Source organism: Dipodomys ordii, unplaced genomic scaffold (genome assembly GCF_000151885.1).
Source record: "Dipodomys ordii isolate 6190 unplaced genomic scaffold, Dord_2.0 Scaffold34, whole genome shotgun sequence".
Lineage (NCBI taxonomy): Eukaryota > Metazoa > Chordata > Mammalia > Rodentia > Heteromyidae > Dipodomys > Dipodomys ordii.
Window position 1 is genome coordinate 15,603,208 of NW_012267250.1, and position 10,405 is coordinate 15,613,612.

The window sequence follows — 10,405 nt, forward strand, 5'->3', positions numbered from 1 at the left end:
CCCTGGGTTCGATTCCTCAGCACCACATAAGAAAAAAGCCGGAAGTGGTGCTGTGGCTCAAGTGGTAGAGCGCTAGCCTTGAGCTGAAGAGCTGACAGCGCCCAGGCCCAGAGTTCAGGCCCCATGACCGGACCCCCCCCAAAAAAAATACAAAAAAAATACAGTTAGTATGAAAAAGGGCTGCAGAGTGCCTCCTGGAAAGTCTGAGGCTCTGAGTTAAAATCTGTGCCACAAAAAAATTATTTTTCTATACTTGGCACCCAAATCAGCACCTCTTCCATGCTAGGCAAGTGTCCTACCACCAAATTATACATGGCCCACATCCACACCCTATCACCTCTGCACACTCAGCCACTTCCTACATACATAGAAATGAAAGAATATCTAGATTGTTCATAATATATAATACAATGCAAACTATATTTCATTGTTGTACTGCCTTGTTTGTAGTAATATCTGTACATGTTCAGTACAGATGTAGTATTTCCAGAAATATTTTTAATCCACAGTTGGTTATATCCTCCAATGGAGAGCTAATATGGAACCAACAAGTATACTGGAGAAGACATTGAAAGGTTTCTTTGATAGTTTGACCTCGATTCTGGAAGGCACCTTTTTCAAAGGCATTTCTTTGGTATGCTGCAGAAGGGAGCAGCCAGGGGCAGTTCAGATGACCTTTTCTCCAACTGCTATATCTCCTGTGTCTTCAGCTACTCATGTTCAGTAGAGCAACTTAGCATGTCTTGGGTCAGCACATTCTAGTTTCCTAGATGTATAAGATTATACCATCTTGGAAAATGGGTTCTTGATTTATATTCCAGTTATTCTACTTTTGTGTTTCAATAGGTTTTTAGACATTTTATGGCTTCCTTTACTTAGCATCATGCCTTTAAGATTTATCCATATCTATGTTGTAGCACATAACAACACATCAACTTGGTTTTTTTTTTTTTTTTTGACAGGGTCTTGGCTTAGACTGAGCTGGCCTGCAAAATGAATACAAGGTTGTATCACTTTCACTACTTTTTACAGCTGAGTAGTAGGCCATTTTTCGTATATGTCATCTTTTACTCATTCATCGATTTTATTTATGCTTTTTGGCTTCTATGAATAATTCTACTATAAAATTGTGTAAATATGTATGTATTAGCTTACAGTTTTACTGTATTTCACTAGTGAACACTTTGTTGTTGGTTGTAGGACTTGAACTCAAGGTCTAGACACTGCCCCTGAGCAATTTTGCTCAAGGCTAGCACACTATCACTTTGAGCCATAGCTCTACTTCCAGTTTTTGAGTGATTAATTGGAGATTTAAGTCTGGTAGGGACTTTTCTGCCTGGGCTGACTTTGAACTGTGATCTTCAGAACTCAGTCTTCTGAGTAGCTAGGACAACCGGTGTGAGCCACCAGTGCCCAGCTGTGAATAATTGGTGTGTGTGTGTGGTATGTGTGTGTGTGTGTGTGTGAACACTTTTAAAAGCAAACAACAACAATGAAGTAAACTTGAGGTATTTGGTCACTCCAGCTCTTAGCTCAGTATGTGCTCAGGACTACCTTGCATACTTATTCACTCCAGAATGCTGATCAAGTCCACCCCCTGCTGATGGTAATGGATAGGTTGGAAGCTGTATTCTGAGTAAAGCAGATTGCGTAGCAGAATTTACAGTACAGAGTAAGGCAGGTTCCATAGGGCATTAGCCATTGCTGTGAATCCAACAGCATGAGTGCAGCCCACAAATCCCCACCCAAGCGCTTGTAGAACCACATATCCTCAGCATCTACTCCATATCTGGAAAATCAGAATCTCCGGGGACAGGGCCCAGTAATGGGCTTTAACAAGCCATTGAGATAATTCTGACTCACCAGGGGGGCTTGAGAAGCAGTTACAGAGTTCTTTTGAGAGTTAATTAGGCATTACTAGAAAAGGAGAAAAACCATATTTAATAAACTCAGAGATTTACTTTAATACTAAGATGTTCAAGATTTTGGAGCACTCTCTTAAACAGCTGGTATGAGGGCAAACCAGTCAGACTTCCCTGAGGGAATTTAGCACACCTGAATACATCTACCTGTATCACTTCTAGGAATTCAACCTTGGGGAAGAAAGACAGAGATATTTTCTGAGATATGTCTACAAAGATGTCCCTTCATTACAGAATGATTTTAAATCAGAGGAAATTAGATAAAAACAAAAAGGTTTATTGGAAATAACCAAAATCATAGTCAATTAAATCAACTGTTACAGATTTTTATTACATAACTCTTTGAGTCTTTTATATAATATGAACTTTTATTTTTATTTTCCTTCTTTTTTTTTTTCTGGGCCTAGAACTTGAACTCTGGGCCTGGGCATTGTCCCTGAGCTTTACTTGCTCAAGGCTAGCACTCTTACCACTAGAGGTACAGTTCTACTTCTGGCTTTTTTGGTAGTTAATTGGAGTTAAGAGTTACACAGACTTTGTTCTCCAGCCTGGCTTCAAACTGTAATCCTCAGATCTCAGCCTCCTGAATAGGATTGTAGGTGTGAGCCACCAGCTCCCAGCTCTCAATTTTGTTTTATAGCTATCCTCACAGACTGTATATGTGGGTGTATAGACAAATGGTTCTTATTATTAGTAACAGTTCTCTTCTATAAAGTCACTGCTATCTGCTGTTCCTTAGGAAAGGGAATTTGCTCAAAAACATGGACTGGAGGTATGGTTCAGGTGGTAGAGCGCCAGCAGTGGGCAAGAAATCCAAGCAGGAGCAAGAGGCCCTGAGTTCAAGCCCTAAAACTAGCACAAAAGAAATAATAAAATGAAGCCAGGTTAGGAGGCTGGAATCTGAGGATCATGGTTTGAAGCCAGCCCAGGCAGGAAACTCCATAAGACTCTTATCTCCAATTAACCACCAGAAGTGGTGCTGTGGCTCAAAGTGATAGAGTGATAGCCTTGAGCAAATTTTGCTCAGGAACAGCATCCATGCTCTAAGTTCAAGCCCCATGACTGACAAAAAGAAAAAGAAATAATAAAATGAAATGAAGTAACAAAATAAAATAGGGGAAGTGAATGATCTGATTGTGCAAGTCCCACTCAAGTCCTTCCAGTAGATTCCTTTTTTTTTGGGGGGGGGGTCCAGTCGTGGGGCCTGAACTCTGGGCCTGGGCGCTGTCCCTCAGCTCTTCAGCTCAAGGCTAGCGCTCTACCATTTGAGCCACAGCGCCACTTCTGGCTTTTTTCTTTTTGCTTATGTGGTGCTGAGGAATCGAACCCAGGGCCTCAGGCATGCAAGGCAAGCACTCTACCACTGAGCCACCTTCCCAGCCCCCCAGTAGATTCCTTGAAAACACTGTTCATCTTACAATTGAAGACATAGCTGAGCACTAGACTGTCACCCTGAGGTGTGCTCCTTTGTCCTGAGGGTTTGGTGCACTTCCTGTAACTTCCAATCACAACGCTCCTGTCACTGCAAACTATTCCCAAGCAGGAAGTGAGGAAGCAAAGCCAAAGTGGACTACAGCATACTGTCTTATTCAAGTTGCACCTCTGTCCCTACCTTAACAGGACACTTCCGCTGGAAGGGAGGGACAGTGCACAGATAGATGCTGACCCAGCAAAAAACTATAGGCAATCTTTGTGGTTCAAAATACAATAATCATCTAAATGTGTGTTGAACTTTAGTCTTCAAACTCCCAATTACCCACCTGCCTTCTTCAGTCTTAGAGAGGATTTTCTTCCCATTTTACCCCACCCCCATATAAAAATGGATGGTTAAGGTAGGAACTCACTAACTTGTGGTAACAGAATGGGGAAACTGAGGCCCAGAGTGGTGAAAAGACCTGCCCAATGTCACAAGGGGCTAGAGTCAGTAGGAAGGTTTCAGGACTTCTAGAGAATGCTTCCTCATAGTGCTGTCAATCTTGACTTCAGGGGTATGGTGGCACAGCCCTAACATGGCACCACAAACAACAGCTTGCCATGAAACTTCACATTTTTTTCCCATCATAATTCATGAAAGCCAGCCACCAAGTGGCTCACACCTGTAATCCTAGCTACCCAGTAGGCTGAGATCTGATGATCATGGTTCAAAGCCAGCCAGGGCAGGAAAGTCCACAAGACTCTTATCTCCAATTAATCACAGAAAAAGCCAGAAGTGGTGCTGTGGTTCAAGTGAGAGAGTGCTAGCCTTGACCAAATATGAGCTTGGAAGCAGCACTCAGGCCCAGAGTTTAAGGCTCAGGACCAGCCAAAAAAAAAATCATGAAAATTGCCGTTCAAAACCATAACATATCCTTAGCTGGGTGCCAATGGCTAATACCTATAATCCTAGCTAGGCTGAAATCTGAGGATACAGGTTTGAAGCTGTAGGGGGAAAGGGTCTCCTAGACTGTTAAGGTCCCAGACTGTGTGAGAAAAACTAAGCCGAGAAAATGACCCTTTACTAAAAACAACAAGAGGCTATAAATGGAGACTTTAAAACATATGTCACACAGACTTGAGCCCTATCTCATACCCTGCCCAATTAGAATGGTTTCTGTCATGCAACGTTGTGCATCCCACTCCATGATTGATAACCTCCTGCTTCAAGGGAGTAGATGCCTCTGTGTGCACATTGTGTATCCTCCTGTAGCTATCTTTGTAACACCCCCAGCTTCAAGGATGCAGGGGTATATGACATTATGTTTCCGGAATGTACAGCACCCATGAGTAAGAATATCCCCTGCTTTGTGTGAGGACCCCAAATTTGCATACCAGTTCAAACCAAAATGATAGGTTAGTTCAAACAATTACTATGAGATGGACTGTAACCCCATTAACCACTGACTTAAATATGCAATCTTTGTGTGTGTGTGTTACAACCCCGTTGGCCACCTGCCTGTGGCCAGGCTGGACCACATGATTTTGCCTTTAAAAACCCTAGCTTGTGGGCTGTTTGGGGTCACAGTTTCCAGTCCAGAGTCTGTGCTGTGTCCCTGGCCGGTCAGCTATCCACTTCCCCAATAAAGTCATCTTTTTACATGAGGCTGTCTCTGAGTGGTAGACTCTTTTCCCCATAACAAAGCCAGATGGGCAAGACTTTTATCTCCAATTAACCAGAAAAATCTGGAAGCGGAACTTTGGCTCAAGTGATAGCCTGAAGCAAAAAGGCAAAGGGAGAGCACTCAGGTCCCAAGTTCATATCCCAGTACCAGCACAAAAACAAAACAAACAAAAAAAGTCCATAACGTATCTTTGTCTTGTAATTGCTCACACGTCAGTGAAATGGAAGTGTTGCCTGTGTCCAATCCATGGCCGTAGGACCCACTGACACAAGCTGTGTCCCTGTGGGTTATAGGAGCCCCAGGAGAGAAAACCATACTTAACTCCATGTTGATGATACCCTGTGAAGAAGCCCTTGGTGAAATCAGGCAGACCCAGGCTCCTGGCTCTGCCATCTTGAAGAACACAGCATAACTGTAACCCATCTGTACAGCATCTTTACAATAAAATAAAACTAAAAAATAAAAGAACACAGCAGAGAAGTCCTGTTTGAAAGCCAGCCCTTCAAGAAGCAATCAGAAGACATTAACTGAATGCCTAATATTGACTCTGTGCTGCATTCTAGGCCCAGAGGTGACTATGACAAGATCACTGTACCTGAAGGCCTAGATGAATAGGAATCCAAGTTTCATGGTCACCATTCATCTCTATGAGCTGCAAGGAGAGTCAGAAATGATGGGAAACAGACCTGAAGAAGGAACTAGGGAGAGTGACGCCTCCTGTCCCCACAGAGGACAGGAAGACAGGCTATAGGAGGATGGCTTTGGGTGTGCAGGCCCAGCAGCGAGGAGCCTCATGTCCCACTGGAATGTCCGCACTATGAAGGGAGTGATGAGGTTCTTGATGTGGAAGCTGGATTGTGCCTTTCAGAGTACCTAGGTCAAGCCAATTTTGTAGGTGTGGAAATCATGTGTAAAGGTGACCCAGCAGCAAGTAAGTCTCCTCAAATGAAACCACAAACTTAAGCCATTAGCTCATGGCTTGCCAGGTGACAGACTAGTTTGTGACCATGGAGACTAATTTATGACCATGGTCAGTATTGTTCCACCTGCATTTCCAGCTCCTAGCTCAGCACCTGGTCCAAACTAGGTGCTATGAGATCTCAGCAGGGCACGTCCAGGGGTCCACATTCCTCACACAGCCTGTGGCTTAGAATTGCTATATGAATTAGATCAACTAGTCTAGTGAAGCACAGGCCTATAGCACAGAGCCTGACTTTCAGGAAGTGCTCCAAAATGGGGGCTATCCTTATGGCTATTGCTGCTAGCATATCTTTGTTGATTTATCTCCATCTTCTTATGTTAATCATTTGCCATTTCTGGTTTGTGACCAACACAGTACCCTCAAACAGCAGGGTACAGTGGAATCCAGGAAACTGATTGAAAAGTAAATTTTAGGGCCCAACCGCTTCAGTTCTAATCAGATCTCATTTTTGGTTTCTAAACATATTTCCCAGGTGGTCCAGGGAACACCAAAGGGAGTGAGAAGGAGAGCAAGAGACAGAGACCATGGACTGAAAGCCCATCAGTCACTGGCTGGGCTGGATGCTGTTTACTGATGTTCTCCAAGTTCATTAGGTTTGGTTATTTATTTATTTATTTATTGTTGGTCTGAGGGTCCTTGAACTCAGGGTCTGGGTGCTATCTCTGAGCTCTTTTGCTCAGGCTAGCACTCTACCACTTTGAGCCACAGCACTACTTCCAGGTATTTTGTTTTTGGCTTTTTGTTGTTGTTGTTGTTGCCAGTCCTGGGGTTTGAACTCAGGGCCCGGGCACTGTCTCTGAGCTTCTTTTGATCAAGGCTAGCATTCTACCACTTGAGCCACAGTGTCATTTCTGGCTTTTTCTATCTTGTACTAAGGAATCCAATCTAGGGCTTCATGCATGGTAGGCAAGCACTCTACCACTAAGCCACATTCCCAGTCCTCCAGTTTCTTTGAGTAGTTAATTGAAGAGTCTCATGGGGACTTTTCTGCCTGGGCTGGCTTTGAACCACGATCCTCATATCTTGCCTTCTAAGTAGTGAGGATTATAGGTATGAGCCACTGGAGCCCAACCTGTAATTTATTTTTAATTAAATAAAGTACATATGCTATTGTGAAAACATTTGAAAGAACACAAAACTTTGAAAGCAGAAGGAACCCCCTGGGCCCATTTCTTCTATGCTAAACTCTACATCCCATGCCTGAGGTAAGTGTTGGAAACTATGGTTTGGGGTTTTCTTGAGAAACTGTCTATGCTTATAAACAAAACCCCCCTGAAAAAGATGGTTTTTCTTTTGCAAAAACAAAACAGAAACTCAAACAGGATTATAAGAGCAAGGGTTGGCAAATTCTTTCTATAAAGTGCCACATAGTAAAATGTTTTTAGGTTTTGGGACCCGATGATTTCTGCTCCAATTTCTTATCTTAATATTTTATTGTAAAGGTGATATGCAGAGGGGTTACAGTTACATTAAGTCAGGTAATGAGTACACATCTTTTTGAACAGTGTCACCCCCTGCCTCATTTTCTCCAAGTTTTCCCCCTTTCTCACTTCCCCCCAAGATTAACTTCTGTGTTTTTCACAGTCCCCAGGAGACAGCTGAAGATGATTTCAAAATGAATGGCTGTGGTTCCAAAAGCTTTTACTAAACATGCAGCAGGCTAGATTTGGCCTTAGGGAATAGTTCACTACTATTGGAGTACTATAGCACTTTCTCTCTCTCTCTCTCTCTCTCTCCACTTGCAGAAATTGCATCTTTTCCCAGTCAGCCCATGCAGTGAATTCAGTCTAACTGCTACATGGTAGGGACTAGATATCCAGTCATTTTCCTATAAGCAGTTAACTACTCCACTCCAGCCCTGCCATTAAACAAAGCTGTAGCCTGGCTGAATGGTTCAAGTGGTAAGTGGTAGAACATCTGCACCTCAACAGCAAAGTCCTGAGTTCAAACCTAGAGGTTTGACTCTTCAACAATGAAGAGTCCCTACACATAAGCTGTGTAGTAGTGATTCTTAGAACTGCTGAGTCATTGGGCAAATACAAACACAAAAATTTGATAGATGGTGCTAAATCGCTCAGACTTAAAAAAAATCAGATCGCCACATATAACCTTGTGATTCTCATTGCTTAATCTCATTCCTGTTTTTGTTTTGTTTTGTTGTGTTTTTGTTTCTTTGTTTTTTTTTTTTTTTTGGCAACATTGAGGTTTGAACTCAGGGCCTGGGCACTGTCCCTGAGCCCTTTTTGCTCAAGGCTTGTGCTACGACTTTGAGCCATAGCACCATTTCCAGTTTTCTGGTGATTAATTAGAGGTAAGACTCACAGACTTTCTTGCCCAGGCTGGCTTTGAACTACAATCCTCAGATCTCAGCATCCTGAGTATATTTCGAGGCTAGCACTCTACTGTCTGGTCTTGTCTGTCCCACCAAAGACGGATGGGGTCTGAAGAAAGGTAAGTGCGGCTGCCGGTTCTCCAGCCTCCCTTAACCGGGGAGTCAAGTCAAGCAGGAAAACTTGTTTATTAACACAGAGTAAGCCCTTTTTAAAGCAAAAAAGAGCGGGTGGCATGGCAGGGGAGGAAAAGGAACCAATCACTGTAAAGGTCACACCCTATCGTGCACCTAAGCTTCCACGGGCTGGTTACTCACTGAGTAAAGCAAATCTACACACTGAGTAAAGCAAATCGGGCTCTGCCCACTCAACTCCCTCTCAGCGCCATCTTTGCTGCCCATGTGCTCTACACTCTACCACTTGAGTCACAGTGCAAGAATACAGGTATGAGCCACCAGCACCCAACTTCCTTTTCTTTTCTTTGAATATAAGTTTGTTGTTATTAAGGTGTTGTAGAGAGGGGTTACCATCATTTCTCTTTTTGGACAATGTCACCCCTTCCTTTGCTTCCCTCCAGTTTCCTCATCCCTGCCCACAAATTACATAGGTCATTTCCCACATAATGTATACTAAACTGCATGATTACATTTGTTCACCCTTTCTCACTCCTTTCTGCCCCACCCCTAAAAAGACCAAAGTAAAAACAAACACTAATACCAATATCAATATCCATTTTAAAAAACCCACTGTTCCATTTCCTGGATAAATGTTCTGAGAAGTTACACCTTTGGGTTCTTCCCCTAAGGGTATCCTCCTTTTTGTGTGTGTGTGTGTGTGTGTGTGTGCCTAGCATTCTGTTTAAACTGTCTGAAACAACTGAGAGAGAGATCCTAAAGACCAACAGAGAGAGACAGCAATGAACCATTGGCAACTAAAACTTTTCTAGTATTTTCTCCTATGAAGCAATTTGCACTGCCTTCTTGTCAATGTAAAAACACATTCCCTTTTGCTCAGAGACTCCCAGAAAGCAACAGGAGGCAGTTTTCTGCAATCATAAACATGTTATATAAGAATGTGTGATTTAGGCCCTTGCAGGGCCCAGGTGCTTCTATGCTATTTGAGTTGCTGCTCTCATAGTCTAGGCTCAGGGAGGAAATGAAGTTTGAATTTCCAAGTTTCCACTCACATTCCTTACCCCAAGGGGTCAATGCTTCAAGTTGCTCTGACTGAAATATACTGTGCTGCTATGATTACAACTGTGAACAGCTCGCACTTACTGAGCACTGACACTAGTGAAAGGATACCAAGCAGAGGCAGGCAGGCACAGGAGAAAGATTATTATAAGGTTTATTAGAGGAGCCATATTTCCCCCGGAGAGAGAACACATGGCGACCTCCACTATCTAGGTAGCATAGTAGATGGGAGCTCAGGCGGGTCTGGGCGGAGAGAGGTAGGGGCCAGTTGTATGGCTAAACTGTAGGGCAGGGAGGAGCTCAAGTCTGGGTGGAGCTGAGGACCAAAGGTGGGCATAATGCTTACACCTAGGACCTTGGTAGTGAGTGAAGTCCTTCTTGTTCTTCTCCTCCTGCCCTGTGGTGGTGGCATCACCTCTGGGCACTGGGAAAGACAGAGTTCAAGGGCTAAGCAACTTGACCAGCTACCACTGTCAGGCCCCTTTGTCTCCCAAGGCTATAAGGAAAAATACAATCATGTGCTGTGTGGAAAATGAGTAAAACGCTGGAAGAAAACAAAATAAAGGGTGGGAAGGTGGCTTAGTGGTAGAGTGCTTGCCTTGCATGCATGAGGCCCTGGGTTGGATTCCTCAGCACCACATAAGCAGAAGAAGTTGGAAGTGCTGTGGCTCATGTGGTAGAGTGCTAGCCTTGAGCTGAAGAGCTGAGGGATAGAGCCCAGGCCCAGAGTTCAGGCCCACAACCAACAAAAAAAAGAAAACAAAGAAAAAAAATAGTTGGATGCTTGCCTGTTAGGAATTAGTAGAAAAGGGCTGGGAAGGTGGCTCAGTGGTACAGCCCTTGCCTTGCATGCCTGAGGCCCTGGGTTCGATTCCTCAGC